Source organism: Callorhinus ursinus, unplaced genomic scaffold, assembly GCF_003265705.2.
Source record: "Callorhinus ursinus isolate GAN/ISIS: 27379988/994484 unplaced genomic scaffold, GSC_fseal_2.0 scaffold4, whole genome shotgun sequence".
In the NCBI taxonomy this organism is placed as follows: Eukaryota; Metazoa; Chordata; class Mammalia; order Carnivora; family Otariidae; genus Callorhinus; species Callorhinus ursinus.
The window spans coordinates 121,353,536-121,370,158 of record NW_027397066.1 but is presented as its reverse complement, the minus strand read 5'-3'; the positions used below and the strand labels follow the sequence as shown (position 1 = coordinate 121,370,158).

Sequence of the window (16,623 nt, the reverse complement as noted above, 5' to 3'; positions counted from 1 at the left end):
TTCTTTCTTTCTTTCTTTCTTTCTTTCTTTCTTTCTTTCTTTCTTTCCTTTCTTCTTTCTTTCTTTCCTTTTCTTTCTTTCCTTCTTCTTTCTTTCATGACGATTTTCTATTTCCCATCTTCTTTGTCCTCCATGAAGCAGACTCACAGCTTTATATTCCCATTGCTCACTCAACATATATTTGTTGAATGCTCAATCTGCACAAATTATGTGAATTACTTGTAAATAAAAACAAAGATGCCATGGTTCCATGGGCCCTGTATTTGCTTCCTAGGGCTACCATAACAATGTACAATAAACTAGGTGTTTTAAGCTTTTTTTTTTTAAGATTTTTATTTATTTATTTGAGAGAGAGAGAATGAGAGAGAGAGAGCACATGAGATGGGGGGAGGGTCAGAGGGAGAAGCAGACTCCCTGTCAAGCAGGGAACCCGATGCGGGACTCGATCCTGGGACTCCAGGATCATGACCTGAGCCAAAGGCAGTCGCTTAACCAACTGAGCCACCCAGGCGCCCTAAACTAGGTGTTTTAAACAACAGAAAGTATTGTCCTGAGCAATGGAGGCTAGACGTCTGAGCTCAAGCTGTCATCAGCATTGGTTCCTTCTGAGAGAGAACCGTTCCGTGCTTCTCCTAGCTTCTGGTGGTTTGCTGACAGTCTTTGGCATTCCTTGACTTATAGATCTCTGCCTTCATCTGGACATGGCATTCTCCCTGTATGTGTGTCTGTGTCCAAGTCCCCCTTTCTCATAAGGACACTAGTCATATAGGATTAGGGGCCCACCCCACTCCAGTGTGACCTTGTCTTAATAATTACCTCTGCCACAAACCTACTTCCAAATAAGGTTACATTCTGAGGTACTGTAGGTTAGGACTTCAACATATGAATTTTGGGGTGATACAATTCAATCCATAGCTCTTGAGGTCAAATTTCCAGAGCAACTATCCACTCTGCCCAATGAATAAATCAGCTTTATTTCTATCTAAAGAATGAGAATAAATAGAGACAGAGTGATCACAAGAGCAGCCAGCTCTCAAATGCTGTAAGCTTTATTCTGTACATATTCTATACCAGGATAACTTAGAATAAATGTTTTATGCAAAAGAAAGTAGGAAGGTTTCCTTGAGTATCTGAAATTTATTCACATATGCTTATTGGGCATTGTTCTGGGCACTGAGGAGACAGCAGTGAACAAAATGGACAAAAATCTCTTTGCTCATGAAGATTCCATTCCAATGAAGGGAGACAGGAAAAACAAATAAAAAAGTAAGTCACATAGTACTTGAGAAGTTGTCAAGTGCTATGAAGAAAAGCAAGACAGGGTAAGAAGGATGAGAGAATGCAGGATGTGGGGCAGGGGCTGAACTTTTCAACAGGGGGGTCAGGGAGGCCTCAGCCAGAAGGTGACAAGTAAACAAGTTGTCGATGGACCACGAGGGGGCAAGTCATGGGGCTAGCTGGTGAAGGAGTGTTGCCAACAAAGGAAAGAGTGGGGTAGGAGTATGGCTGGTGTGTTTAAGGAAAACAAAGAGGCCAGTATGGCTGGAGAAAGAGAGAGGATGAGTGTGATCAGTGGATAAGGTCAAAGAGAGGTAAGGGGCAGATCATAAAGGGTTGTGTAGGATTTCAGCTTTTCTCCAAGTAAAGGAGGAAGCCATTGGAAGCTTCTGAGCAGAGGAGGGTTGTGATCTGATTTGGGTTTTATCAGGATCACTCTGGTTCTAAAGGTAAAGGGGAGCTTTGCGCAGTGGCAGTATCGTAGCCAATGAGGTTTATCCGAGGCACGATTATTGCTCATAAAGGTAAAGGGGACAGGGAGAGAAGCAGGGAGAAACCAGGAAGCCATTGTGAGGGAACAGGTGAGAGATGCGGGTGGCTGAGTCCAGGGTGGTAGAAGTGGAGGTGAGGAGAAGTATTTGGATTTTGGATATATTTTGAAAGGAAGGCCAAAGGGGTTTGAGATGGATGGATGGAGGGTGTAAAAGGAAGGAGAGAAGCAAGGAAGCAAGGAAAGAAGGAAGGAAGGAAGAAATGATAACTACAGTTTTGACTTGGGTTTAAATGGCAAATTCTCCTCAGCTTTCATTGTTATCAATTATTCATTTTCATCTAGGCAAGATGAAACATACTGAATAGCTAAATCCAGAAATGAAAGAAACAGGTAATAAATTGCTTTAACTTTGAAATTTAAAAAATTCCCTGGAAAGATGCAATCAGCTAAGTCCAGAATGTGAGAAATTCCATAGGATGAAAAATCCAGGTTGTTCAATAAATAAATCGCAAGGAAGAAAAAAAGAAAAACAGGAAAGGTGAACCTATAGATTAAAAGATACTTAAGGGGCATCTGGGTGGTGCAGTCAGTTAAGTGTCTGACTCTTGATGTTGGCTCAGGTCATGATCTCAGGGTCGTGAGATCGAGCCCCACGTCAGGCTCTGCACTAGGTGTGGAGCCTACTTAAGATTCTCTCGGCCCCTCCCCTCCCTCTCTCTCCCCCTTCAAAAAAAAAAAAAAGATACTGGGATGCCTGGGTCGATTAGTTGGTTAAATGTCTGCCTTCAGCTCAGGCCCTGATCCCAGGGTACTGGGACTGAGTCCCGTATTGGGCTCCCTGCTCAGTGGGGAGCCTGCTTCTCCCTCTGCCAGCCACTCCCCCTGCTTGTGCTCTGTATCTCTCTCATCTCTCTCTCTCTGACAAATAAATAAAATCTTTTTTAAAAAAGATACTTAAGAGATTTATCAATCAAATACAATGTGCAGACCCTGTTTGGATCCAACTGTATAAAAGAAAAAAAATTATGAGATGATCAGACCAATATCAAAACTGATTTATTTGATGATTGGTTACTTGATAATATTAAGGAATTGTTGTTAATTGGGGGATATGATACTCATATTATAGTTGACTTTTTAAAAATAGCTATTTTTAATAGACATACTAAAATATTTATAGATAAAACATGATGTCTAGGATTTGCTTCATCATAATCCAGTAGAGAAATGAAAGATGACCACAAACGGATGATTATTATTTGTTTTGCTATTCTCTCTACTTTTATGTATGTTAGAAATTTTACATAATAAAGAGTAAATGAGTACAAAAATAAATAAATACATCAATACAATGTTATGTCAGTACATTAAAAATTGGTAACATGAGCTGCCTTAAGAAAAGCATGGCTGGGAGCAGGAATGAGGGAGATTCTTCCCTGCCTCCTCTGTTGTATCTTTCGAATATCAAACCATTGAAAGATACTGTCTATTAAAAATACAATAAAAAATTAGTTAACCTGCCCTGGCAGGTGTGTGGAAGGAGCCGCAGCTTGTAGAGAAGAAACGTCCCAGGACAAGCTGCTGATTATTTTCTCCCTGAGTCTCCCTGTTCTGATCTGCTAGCCTCAGGTTGTCTCATGACTCCTCATTCTGAGGCAATGCTTAATTCAGCAGAACATAAGCCAAAATTATAATGACTCAGAGAATAGTACCCCTGAGTATTAGAGCACATATCATTCTGAAGCAAATTTTTCCATGCAAGTTTCATCGGCTCAATTCAAAAACAGTGCTTACATTGCAGGAAACTGTGGACTACTATTAACCTCTGATTTAGGATGGTGGTCTGTTTTCCTAACCTAACGGATAGGTTAATACCCTTGTACTATTGGTGAGCAGGTTAGGTTTCATGATATGACCACTATCTATATCGTGGGAGTAACTTTTATTCATGAAATGAACATATCATATCTTATCTAAATGATAAATATATTTTATTTTATGTAAAATGTCATGCCATTGCACATAGCTCCATTAACTTTGCAGGGCACTTGTTGTACATTAATCATAAAGTCTTTTGAACTTCTAACACTCAGAGACCAATTTCAGGGACATCTATTAGTCCAAAGGGTCTTCCATGACACTCTCCAAACTCTTAAGACTTGAACAAATAGCTTTTTCAGAAAGGTGTGAGTGAATTACTTTCCTCATCCTTTTGGGGAGTCTAAAATCAGCTGAACTTTTACATTTTTAATTTCTTGGTCTAGGAATCTAATCATGGAATAAGGAAAGTTGAATAGACTGATTCACATGAAAATTATCAGGGTTTTTTGTTTGTTTGGGTTTCTTTCCCAAATGTTGGTCATCATCTAAGTTGCTGCCCCTGTGATTTATGGCTGAAACTTTCATTTTCTACTTCAACCTTGGAAATCAGACATAAAAAACAAAGTGACTAGGGGGCCCTGGGTGGTGCAGTTGGTTAAGCATCCGACTCTTGGTTTCAGCTCAGGTTGTGATCTTGGGGTGGTGGGATCGAGTGCCGCGTCTGGCTCAGCACTCAGTGCGGTCTGCTAAAGTTTCTCTGTCTCCCTCTGTCCCTCTCCATGTGCTCGCGCTCGCTCGCTCTCTCTAAAATAAACAAATAAGTCTTAAAAAATACACACACACACACAACAGGGGCTCCTGGGTGGCTCAGTCATTATGCGTCTGCCTTTGGCTCAGGTCATGGTCCCAGGGTCCTGGGATCGAGCCCCACCTCGGGCTCCCCACTCAGCGGGAAGCCTGCTTCTCCCTCTCCCTCTGCCTTCTGCTTGTGTTCCCTCGCTTGCTTATTTATTTATAAATAAATAAAATCTTAAAAATAAATACATAATTAATTAATTAAAAAACCACACGAAAGCGAGTAGATTTCACACTTAGCCATATAGGTCAGTGTTTTTTGTGTGTCTAGTAGAGCCTTAGCATTTAACTTGGCAAATAAATTTTTAGGGTCTTACCTTCTAAAGATCAACCGCACAAGTGTGTTAGTTATTGAAGCAAGTATAATGGCAAGAGTTCACATGTGAGAATCAAGGGTTCTGCTACTAACTACCTTGTGAACTCTGGCTACCCTGCTTACACGTCTCTGACTTCTTCATGTATAAAGTGAGAGAGTTTGATTAGACAGGCTTTAAATGTGCTTTCAGTATTTAGAGTCCATAATTTTTAATATTTTAGAGAGAAGCACGTGAGAATCTATTAATTCGGGAGCTCTTACTTTTACCCTATCCTAAAATTATTTATGAACCTCTCAGTAAGAGGAGAATTGTTTTAAACACTATTAGTGTTAGGGCGCCTGGGTGGCTCAGTCGGCTGGGCATCTGTCTTCAGCTGGGGTTGTGATCCCAGGGTCCTGGGATCGAGCCCCACATCAGGCTCCCTCCTCAGCGGGAAGCCTGCTTCTCCCTCTCCTGCTTCCCCTGCTTGTGTGCTCTCTCTCTCTCAATCAGATAAATAAATAAATAAATAAAAATCTTTTAAAAAAATAAAAAAATAGGGGCACCTGGGTGGCTCAGTCAGTTAAGCGTCTGCCTTCGGCTCAGCTCACAATCCCGGAGTCCTGGGATCGAGTCCCACATTGGGCTCCCTGCTTCTCCCTCTGCCTGCCACTTAAAGTCTTCAAAAAAATTAAAAAATTTATAAAAATAAAAATAAAAAAATAAACACTATTAGTGTCCACACAATATCCACTTTCCCCTCCTTGCTAAGATCACTCTAACTTAATGTATGCCAACGCTGAGTTCGGCTACTATACTGTCACTTCAGGTACTCTCGCCAATGGAAACAGAAGTTGCTGAATGAGGCTTCCTGTAAAGTTCTTTCAAAGATGGTAGACTCTGCTAGCAAGTATCTTTCACCCCTTGGCTCTTCTCTTCTTCCTGCCTGGAACTTGGACACAATACTAGAGGTGGAGCCGCCACCATGTGAATATAAGGCAACAAGCACAGCTGAGCACAAAAGTGTATTTGTTTCCTAGGGCTGCCATAACAGAGAACCAAAGTTGAATAACAAACTTGGAACAACAGAAACTTATTCTCTCATGGTGCCAGAGGCCCCACATCTGAAATCAAGATGTCAGGAGGGCCATGCTCCCTTGGCTCTTCTAGATCCTGGTGGCCCCAGGTATTCCTTTGCTTGTCGCAACGTAACTCCAATCCTTGCCTCTGTCTTCACAAGACCATCTTCCTGTGTGTCTCTATCTACATCTTCCTCTTCTCAGAAGGACATCAGTCATATTGGATCTTAATGACCTCATCTTAACTTGACTACACCTGCAAAGACCCTATTTCTAAATAAGGTCACATTCACAGGTCCTGGGGGGTTAGGACTTCAGCACCATTGTCTGTGTGTTGGGGGGGGGGCGCAATTCAACCCATAACAGTCCCGATGGCATTCTGGAGCAACTTTACCAGCTCTGGATTTTCTACTTCTGAACTTACTACATGAGAAAAACAAAGCCTCCAATTTCTTACTACATGAGAAAAACAAACTCCTCTACTTATTCAGAGTTTTTTGCATTCAGAAGAGAACTCAACTCCTATCTGACACAGTAACTTCAAAGTGAAGCCTGGCAATTACAAAATTATCTGACATAGGGAGCCTCCCTATTCAGAGACGATAGTTGTAATTTCTTAAAGATAGAGACGATTATTCTCTTGTGAGAGAGTGGGGCAATTGGTGGGAACCTGTGCTCAGCTAAGATTTTTCCAGTCATAATTTAAAGATCAAATCTGTTTTCCAAATAGAGTTCACCAGATACTGAAAAGGTCAATGGGCCTGTATTCAGCAACCAGATTTAAGACCTAACTCTGCCCTGGACTGACACCTGTCTCAGATATTTCTTTATTAGTCACCACTATGTACCTCAATGAATGAGAATACAAATGCAGCTTTTGTGCTTCAATTACCAGAAGCACAGTTTACTTGTCTAACACAATCAGGTTCAATTTTATGATACTATCTTTCTGCCAGGTGTGGTGCTCAGAAATATATGTGCCAGAAAACACTTCAAGCAGCCAAGATTGAAATTTGTCTTAATTTTGAGAGAGTTGCTGAGTCCTTAGACCATTTTCGTGGCATCTATACCAGGAACATAACCATGATTTATTCAGCTTACTTATGACTCCATCACTGAGAACAAGCAATTATTCCTGTCATCTGTGTTAGTCAGAGTGCCCTGAATTGTTCATTTGACTGCTCAGCAGGCTCAGAAAGGCTGACATCAGAGTAAATAGATATTCCTATCACTTCTGCCTAAGAAATACAAGGGCATAGTTGGTAAGTCAGGACTTTCCATCCTTCCACCCAAAAAATATTTGAGTGCCTATCTTGTGCCAGACTAATGCCAGGCACTGAGGATTAAACAAGTAAGACACAGCCCCTACCTTCGAGGAGCCTACAGTTTAATTACAGAGATAGACAAATCAACTGATTTGTGCCTTCAGTTCACAAGACACTGAAGTAAATGCTGAGACTGGTTGAAGAACTGATGTGAGGGAAGCATGCAGGCAGGGCAATTAACTCCTCTCTGGGCAGTCAGAGTGAAGCTCCTGATTAAACTGGTGTCAAAAGTTACACCTACAGGTACCCTAGGAGTTAGCCATGTGAGAGGGAAAAGCGTATGCAAAGACTCAGAACTAAAGGAGCACATGACATAGTTGAGACCTGCACAGAGTTCAATATGGTGGAGTATGAGGTGGAAAATATCAGTAAAAACAAATGAAACGTGGTCCACATTCTGAAGGCACTGGGGAGCCACTAGAACAACGGTGAGGCAGACAGTTACATGATCAGGTTTGTAGAAAGTGTCTTTCTGGCAATGGCATACAGACGGATCAGAACAGAGCAGGACGGGACATGGAGAAACCAGTAGGAGTCTGCCGAAGCATTCTAAGGGAGGGGGGAGTAGTGGGAAAGGAATGAAAAGACACTTAAGGAGTAAAATGGCCAGCACTTGATGAGTTATCAGATTTATCGGGCACCCAAGAATGACACTAAAATTTATGGTTTAGTTAACGGGTGTGCATGGGTGTGAGAAGGTATTCTTATAGCTTAAAAGTTAGGAAATGGCAAAAATTGTTAATTCTCTTATATTGATGCTAAAAACCCATATTCAAATTTCATATTCATATTTAATAAAGTAATTGGGTTATGTTCCCTAATCAAATTTCTGATATAAAAACTATTTGGGGGCGCCTGGGTGACTCAGTGGGTTAAACATCTGCCTTCAACTCAGGTCATGATCCCAGGGTCTTGGGATCAAGCCCCACATCAGACTCCCTGCTCAGCGGGAAGCCTGCTTCTCCCTCTCCCTCTGCCACTCCCCCTGCTTGTGCTCTCTCTAGCTCTCTTACACTGGCTCTGTCAAATAAATAAATAAATAAAACATCAAAAAAACTATTTGAATTTTTTTAAATATGAAAAGCAAATTTACTTTAGAAACTAGATATTGAAGAGGATGAATGATGAAACAAAAATTTGTAGAGTATAAAAGTCCTAATGTATGGAGCAGTAGTTCTCCATTATTTTGTATCTCAGTCTCGTTAAGAGTCCCCTTCCACAACATCTTAAGATAAACTCTCAGAATAGCTCTTTGCTCTAAGGTCATCGGGGCGACACAAGGAACACATGCTTGCTAACTACTACATGCGAGGGGGCCTGGGACATGGGGTCGTGGGGACCAAAGGTGGCAATATTTACAGGTAACCAAGCACAGGTCCCCATGATTGATGACTACAACAGGAAGACTATGAACCAAAATCCATTCTCTACTTTGTTCTCTGCACAAGGCTGCCCATCTAGACTGCATTTCCCAGGCTTCTTTGCAGTTAAGTGTTGCCCCGTGACAATATTCACCAAAGGAACATGAGCAGAAATAATGAGTGCCACTTCTAAATCTGGGCCCTAGGATATTGCAAAAATTCCTCCACATTTTCCCTTTCCTTCAAGCTGAACACAAGCATGACTGCACCCAGCAGATGAGAACAACGCCCTAGGGACTGCCATGGGAATAAGGCAGAGGGAGCTTGGGTCCCTGGGTGGCCACAGGGAGCAGAATTGCCAGCCTCCCTGCCCTGGACTGCTGTGAAGGAAAATAAACATTTTTGTTCTTTAAGCCACTGTACTGCCTGGTGTATCTGTTACAGCAGGTTTGTCTTTGTCCCAAGTAACACAACTTTTTTTCTTTTTCCTTCTCTTCTCCAGCACAGCTATTTCATTTTTGCAGTATTGTCTTCCATGTGTGTAAATATTATAAGAGCTGTAAATACAACTCTGTTATTCTCATTTCTCATATCACAAGCATCTTCTAGGATCAAAATTATCTCCAATTACTTATTTTAAAATAAAAAATGAAATCACTCAGAGAAGATTAGTGCAGGGCAAAAAAGTTTGGGTTCTTTGAGATTCTCCCTTTTTGTAATGACTGCTGTAGCCACAAGTGTATGTAGTGAATAGAGAATGTCGGAGGTTGTAACACCATCAGGATGGCAATATAGGTCATTCCCGACTTCAGTTCCCTCACAAGAAGAACTTGTGACAGTTAGCAACTGTCCATAGACAAGATACCATTGTGAAAATCCCAGAACCTGGGGAGGAAGCTGAAGCAGGACCCTTAACCACAGATATTGAGAAGGACAGCATAAGAAGGTAAGAGGGACGGCTACCCTCTGGCTACACTGCTTGCCCTCAGGTCAACACAGTGCTGCATGGAAAGGTCCCCCTAGACCTAGGGTTTCACCAATGGGTAAAGAGAGCCTAAGATGGACATTCAGCACCCCACCAGTTGCAGGACACATCCCAGGAGGCCCACTGAGGTCTAGCCTGACAGGAATCAAAGGGGGGAATCTGTGAGGCTTGACTTCTGGAGATCAGAGAGAGACAGAGAAGGGGAGTGGGACTTATAGCAACCAGCACTGAGATCTTGGCAAACCACATTCTTGCAGTGGCCCTCTGAGCAGAGATCCCAGGCAGCCTCTCTGCCCATCTGCAGAGCTGAGCTGGTAGCCCTTTCTGGCTAGAGGGCCCAATTTCTAGTTCTGCCTGATTTGAGTCTCCAGGGAATAAGCCATACTGGCCCTGGAACCCATTCTACCACCCCATGCAGATAGGAAAGCAAACTCACAACCCTGCCCAATTGCTGAGCATAGCCTCCAGTCCCTGTCTCTCCAAGAAGCCTGGGCAGAGGATATGGGCAGTTACAGAGCCCATCCTACAACGCTGTTAGGTCAGACAGTCAAGCCAGCAGACTGGACCAACTGTTAGGCATAGCCTTTGACCCCACATAAGCAGGGAGCCTAAACAGTGACCCTGGGCAGCCATGGAGCCTAGCCTACAGTACCACCAAGCTGCAGAGCCCAGCCGACAGCCGTACTATAGGAATTTAAACATTTCACTACAAAAAAATCAGCTAAGCACAGAAGAATACAGTAATGCAGAAAACGAAGAACAAAAAAGCTATAAAGCATACAGAAAACAAGTAACAAAACAACAGAAGTAAACTACCAAGTGTGAATTACCAAGAAATAGAAAATCTGAACAGCCCGAAAAGGCATTGAATCAGTAACCAAAAACCTCTCAACAAAGAAAAGCTCAGGACTTAATGGCTTCACAGTGAATTCTACCAAATATTTAAAGAAAATTTAATGCCAATCTTTTCTGAATGCTTCCAAAAATTGAAGACAGAACTCTCCCAAACTTATTTTATGAGGCCAGCATTATTCCAAAACAAATGCAGATAAGGACACTAAGAAAAGAAAACTGCAGGCCAATATCCTTGAACACAGATGCAAAAATTCTCAACAAAATACTAGCAAACCGAATTCAACAGCACATCAAAAGCATCATACACCACGATCAAGTTGGATTCATCCCTGGGATGCAAGGATGGTTCAACATATGCAAATCAATAAATGTGATACAACACATTAATAGAATGAAATATAAAAATCACATCATCATCTCAATAGATACAGAAAAAGCACTTGACAAAGTTCAACATCCATTCATGACAAAAACTCTCAATATATTAAGTACAGAAGGAATGTACTTAAATATAATAAAGGACCACATATGACAATCTCACAGCAAAACCATAGTCAATGGTGAAATCTTCAAAACTTTTCCTCTAAGATGAGGAATAAGACAATGGGGCCCACTCTCAACATATTCCACATAGTACTGGAAGTCTTAGCCAGAGCAATCAGTCAAGTAAAAGAAATAAAAGGCATCTAAATCAGAAAAAAGTAAAATTGTCTTTTTTGCAGATGATATGATCTTATACATAGAAAATACTAAAGACTCCACCCATATCTTACACTACTCACAAACACTCACTCAAAATGGATTAAAGACTTAAATGTAAAACCTGAAACCATAAAATTTCTAGAAGAAAACATAAGGGAAAAGCTCCTTGACATTGGTTTTGGCAATGATTTTTTTGGATATGACACCAAAAACACAAGCAACAAAAGGAAAAATAAGTAAGAATGGTTATATCAAACTAAAAAAGAAGCAATTGACAAAATAAAAAGGCAACTTTCAAAGAATGAAGGAAAAGAGTTGCAAACCGCATATCTGATACGATATCCAAAATATACAAGAAACTGTACAACTCAATAGCAAGAAAACTAGATAATCTGATTTTAAAATGAGCAAAGGACCTGAATAGAAATTTTTCCAAAGAAGATATTCAAATGGCAAATGGATACATGAAAAAATGTTTAACATCATAATGATTAGGGAAATTCAAATCAAAACCATAATGAGACGTCATCTCACACCTGTTAGAATGACTATTCTCAAAAAAGACAAGACATACAAGTGTTGGCAAAGATGCAGTGAAAGGGAACCCCTGTGCACTGTTGGTGGGAATGCAAACTGGTACAGCCTCTAAGGAAAACAGTATGGAGGTAAAAAAATTAAAAATAGAACTACCATATGATCCTGCAATTCCACTTCCAGATATATATATCCAAAAGAGATGAAATCACTATCTGGAAGAAATATCTAGACCCCTGGTTCATTGCAGCATGATCTCTAATAGCCAAGACATGGAAACAACCTAAGTGCCCACTGATGGATGAAGAAATGTGATTTTATGTATACACATACACACACACACACACACACACACACACACACACACACACACCCCAGAGTATTATTCAACCATAAAAAAAGAAGAAAATTGCCATTTGCGACAACATGGATGAAATGTGAGGGCATTTTGCTAAGTGCAATAAGTCAAATACAGAAAGACTCATACCATATGAACTTATATGGGAAATCTAAAAAACCAACTTACAGAAATGGAGAGTAGATTGGTCATTGCAGAGAGGGCAGGGAGGGAGGAATGGATAAAGGGAGTGTAAAAGGTGCAAAGTTCCAGGTAAAAATGGGGCACCTGGCTGGCTCAGTCGGTAGAACATGTGACTCTTATTCTCAGGGTCTTGAGTTCAAGCCCCACACTGGGCATAGAGCTTACCTTAAAACAACAACAACAACAATGACAACAACAACAACAAACTAGAAGGAGACAAAAAAAGATGAATAAGTTCTGGGGATGTAATGTATGGCACGGTTACTACTATTAGTAATATTATACTGTATATTTGAAAGTTGCTAAGAAAGTAGATCTCAAAAATTCTCAACACAAGCACAAACTGTAACTATGTTAAGTGATGGGTAGTCTTAACTAACCTATTTTGGCAAACACTTCACAATATATACATACATCAAATCTTCACACTGTACACCTTAAACTTACACAATGTCCTATGTCAATTATATCTCAATAAAGCTAGAAGAGTGAAATAAACTCCTAAAGAGAAGGTTGGAGTTGCAGATGGTGAAGCAGACCCTTTTTAAAATATCAGTTCCTCAATAGCTGATTCTTCTGGTGGAACCTCCAGAAAACCTGACTCCCTTTCACCCAACAATGAATTACTCTTCCCAAAACAGCCTAACTTCTGAAGTGGAAGTTGAAATCATCCTAAAAGCAACAAGAATTTTCCTGGAGAGCAAGTGCTCAATTGTGATTTTTTTTCCTTAATGGAAGAACGATGTGTACCTTTAGTTTTTTGACACCCGAAAGATTTGTGATTTTGTTTTCTGGAGAAGCTTAGCAAGAAATTAGTTCAATTTAGTATGATTTCAACATAGTAGGCATTATTAAAATATTCTAGATAATATGGCAATTTAAGGATGCAACAGGATTAGACTAGAAGTCAGTTAGGTCTTATAGAGTAAGTAAACCAAGCAAACCAATTTCAAATCGAGCTAAAAGCATTTAGTAAGTACCTAAAGTATGCAAACCACGTCTCAAATACTCTCCATCCCCCGTGAGCTGTCTAGTATGGATGAAAGACGTATAACTGACTAATAAAAATTCATGGTAGAATAAAATAAACTCTATAATACTTGTATAAGCAAAGTACATTTGGGTCATCTTGGGAGAAGAAATTAATTCGATAAATGTTGAAGTAGGGGAAAGAGGAAGAAAGTGTCCAACAGCAGAAAATAAAATCCGTGTTTACCACCCCACCCCCAACAATTCCCATTTCTCAGCCCCTGAGACTCACCTTCCTCTGGGATATTTGAGAAAAAGGATGTTTGCCTCACATTTGTTCCTGAGTCACCCTCTTTGCAGCTGCTTCTGTGAGTCACTTGCTCCTCTCCGTTACCCTCAGCTCTGCTCGGATTCTCCATCCTGGCCGCCCCCCTGGATGATCGGGGATTGCTGTTCTCATGACATAATGATGGTGTCCCTGGAAGGATATAAGATCACACTTCCTTTTGTTGCTTTTCTCTTTAATTTCCCACACCACCATCAATACAGAACATGTGCCTATTTGGTAGATTTAATTAAAGGATTGGTGAAAACTAGGGGCATTTGTTTATAATATAGGACGATAAGACTTAAAATTGGATGACAAATACGATAATTCTCACAGCCCAAAAGGAAAAACCCGAAGTCCTTTACAGGCATCCTTTTGGGGAAATATCCTAATTCCTAACTTTGCTCTCGTGCTTGAAGTCCAGCCTCCTCTTGCCTCTTCTAAGAATGGCTAAGTTCTTCAACCCTTCAAATGCACATCCTTACTGCTACTACTGTATGAACCACCCCCCTTGCCGCTGGAAGACTCAAGGACACGATAACCAGAGTAGAGCATTATTCCAAGGGGGAGACAGGACAGCCCAGATGAGGGCTGCGTTGCAAGTCCAATGTGTCTTCTGAACTCTCTATGCCAATCTGCTGTGAACCTGGGCATCTTCATCATTCTTGCAGTTTTCCCAGTGGATTACTGTTGGACTGAATGTGTCTCACACTCCTTTTCTAGTAGAAACAATACTTTTCAAAGATGGTATACTCTAAATTTACATTCGAGGAGACACGCTTTCTCTAAATGTGAAGTTATCCGCCTATATTCTCCTGCCCGCGATGGAAATTACACTTTACACGGTTGTGCCAAGAAGTTTGGTCTCTTTTTCCTACTTCCAGGCAATTCCCAAAGGCCTACCTGTGTTTCAGAAATACAGCCTTCCGTGCCAAGAAACAGAACCATCCACCCTGATGGCCAGCATTTATTACATAAAAATGAAGAAGGAGATTTCAAAGTTCATTCTTTTCGGAGGGCCTGACTGAATTCGTGGGCAGGCCTCTTCTTCTCAGGGATCTCTGTTAGGGGAAGGGAGACGAAGCACAGGAATAGAGACAAACTGCCAGAGAGCTTCCCGGTGTACAAAGTCCCCCTAGTCTTCCTTAGGCTAACAGAATCCACCTCCTTAAGCTCGGGAATGGACACGTGACCAGCCTGAGCCAATCACGATACTTCGTATTCTCAGCCATACAAATTCATCCAAGGCTTGGAAACAGGATTTAAGCCTGGCCCATCAGAGTCCCGCCTTGGGATTTTAACCTAAAATTGGATGAAAGAAGCCCCTTTTCCTCTAAGAGTGATGAATGACTGAAACCCTGTTTTCTGCCACGAAGAAAGAACCTTCCCTCCACAGTAAAACAGAATAAAACCAGTATGAATAGGAAAGCAGAAGTGAGATTCAAAAGCGTATGTTCCTTAGCGCTTGAGTGCCTGGTTCCAGCCCCTGAGGTCTTCAAAATTGCTGTAGTTCCTAAGAACCATTCTTCAATTCTCTAAGTTATTCCAGTATTCTTTTAATTTAGCTCAAATCTTACTTAAACTGGATCGAATTGAGTTTCTCTTCTTGCACACAAAATGTTCCGGAGATTATACCCTGCCCACACCAAATACCTTCCCTGAGGGTGGGAATGAAGACAGGACAAGTTACCCTTCCAGCTGAACAGAAGCAAATCCTACATATGCAATCAGAAAGTCATTCTCTGGGGCCTGGCATTATTCTACGTAGAGTCAAATGGGACTCTTCAGAAGAGGATTTTCTAACACGCTAATATATTGCAGATCCTCCACATCCGAACGGACCAGTTGTTAAATAGAGCCCAGTGCCTCCTAAGTATCAAACCAATTGCATATGCTACAAGCTTGTCTTCAGAACATAACTGCAATACATCTATGCATGTGATGTCTAATAATTATTGGGCAACATATGATCAGTGAAACAAAATGGCAACGTGGCATACCAAGAATTGTCCTTGAGATCCGTTTTATCCAAGGGATAAATCTTGCTGAAGTTTTTTTCTTCTTTTCCAACTTTCAAAAAAATGTGAGTAGCATGTTTGATGCGAAGTTTTGTAAGCCTCTGACTGGGGCGTCCCCTAATCTGAGAGAACTGACCATGCTCCTGCAGAATGCCATTGCCACTAACCCAGACCACCTCCTGTGAAGAAGTGGGGAGACTCAAGGAACCCCAGCCTGATAATTTCTGATGCTTTGTTGCAAGTGTTTTCTTTGGGAATATCACAATAGCATGTAATTTCTGTAAGATTTGTGCATCAATTCTCAAAGCCTCTGACCCAGTCCTATGAAGAACTGCTTTGGGGCCACAGAAATCAAAAAATACTGCGAAATGTAGACTCTAGTGGAGTTTTTACCAATAGGTAGATCAGAGAGCTGGATAACTTCTAGATATTCAGCCCAAGCCCTAGTTGTTACCAAGGGGTAAGAAACCTCAATGCCTACATTATATACCTTAACAACTACAACTCCATGCCTCAAAAGCAATGTGAGTTATTCACATGTAATCCAGATGTCGGATGAGTCCCTTTGCCTCTTAAGATGGTTCAAACTTGCATTCCAAATTTCTCCAGTGGAAGTCCAGTGCCCCGCCCCAGATTCCTGGGTATTCCCAGGGGACTTTCATTCCCACTGTTATTTCGGACTCCGACTGCTAATTCCACTGATGAGTTTAACTGACAGATTACCTTGCCATGTGGCACACTCTGTCCCTATTCTGCACCACATTAACCCAGACACGGAACCCGGCCCCTTGACCCCCCCCCCCAGGACACTTGCTCATATATGCACCGTGTTCACACAGGGAATTCATGTATATGGCACAGTTCTCCAAAGACTTGGGACAGTGATGGTGTTTCTACAGACCATGGCCTGTTCCACATCTTAAAAGATTTTAAGGTCTCTCCCGTATTAACCCACCAGGGGCTCTCCCACAGATCCTGTTTGCTCAGTTTTCCCCAACCCCCGGTGTTTATTACAGAGCAGTTTGCTCTGAGCATTCTTTCTTTGTGTCCAGCTACCCGTGCCCTGGGGATGCACCTTCCACCCAAGTAACTTACGGAGTATTTCCCTAAAATGGATTCTGGTCCCAGCTGCCAAGAGTTTTCCACCAATGTGCATAGAATGAATTAAATCCTGACACTGGAG

At 41.4% G+C, this 16,623-nt stretch overlaps 1 pseudogene; it reads left to right on the top strand.

The window, feature by feature from the left end:
* The first annotated feature begins 1,736 nt into the window (after positions 1-1,736).
* On the top strand, positions 1,737-1,801 carry LOC112826277 (U4 spliceosomal RNA; annotated as a pseudogene).
* The last annotated feature ends 14,822 nt before the right edge of the window (positions 1,802-16,623 follow it).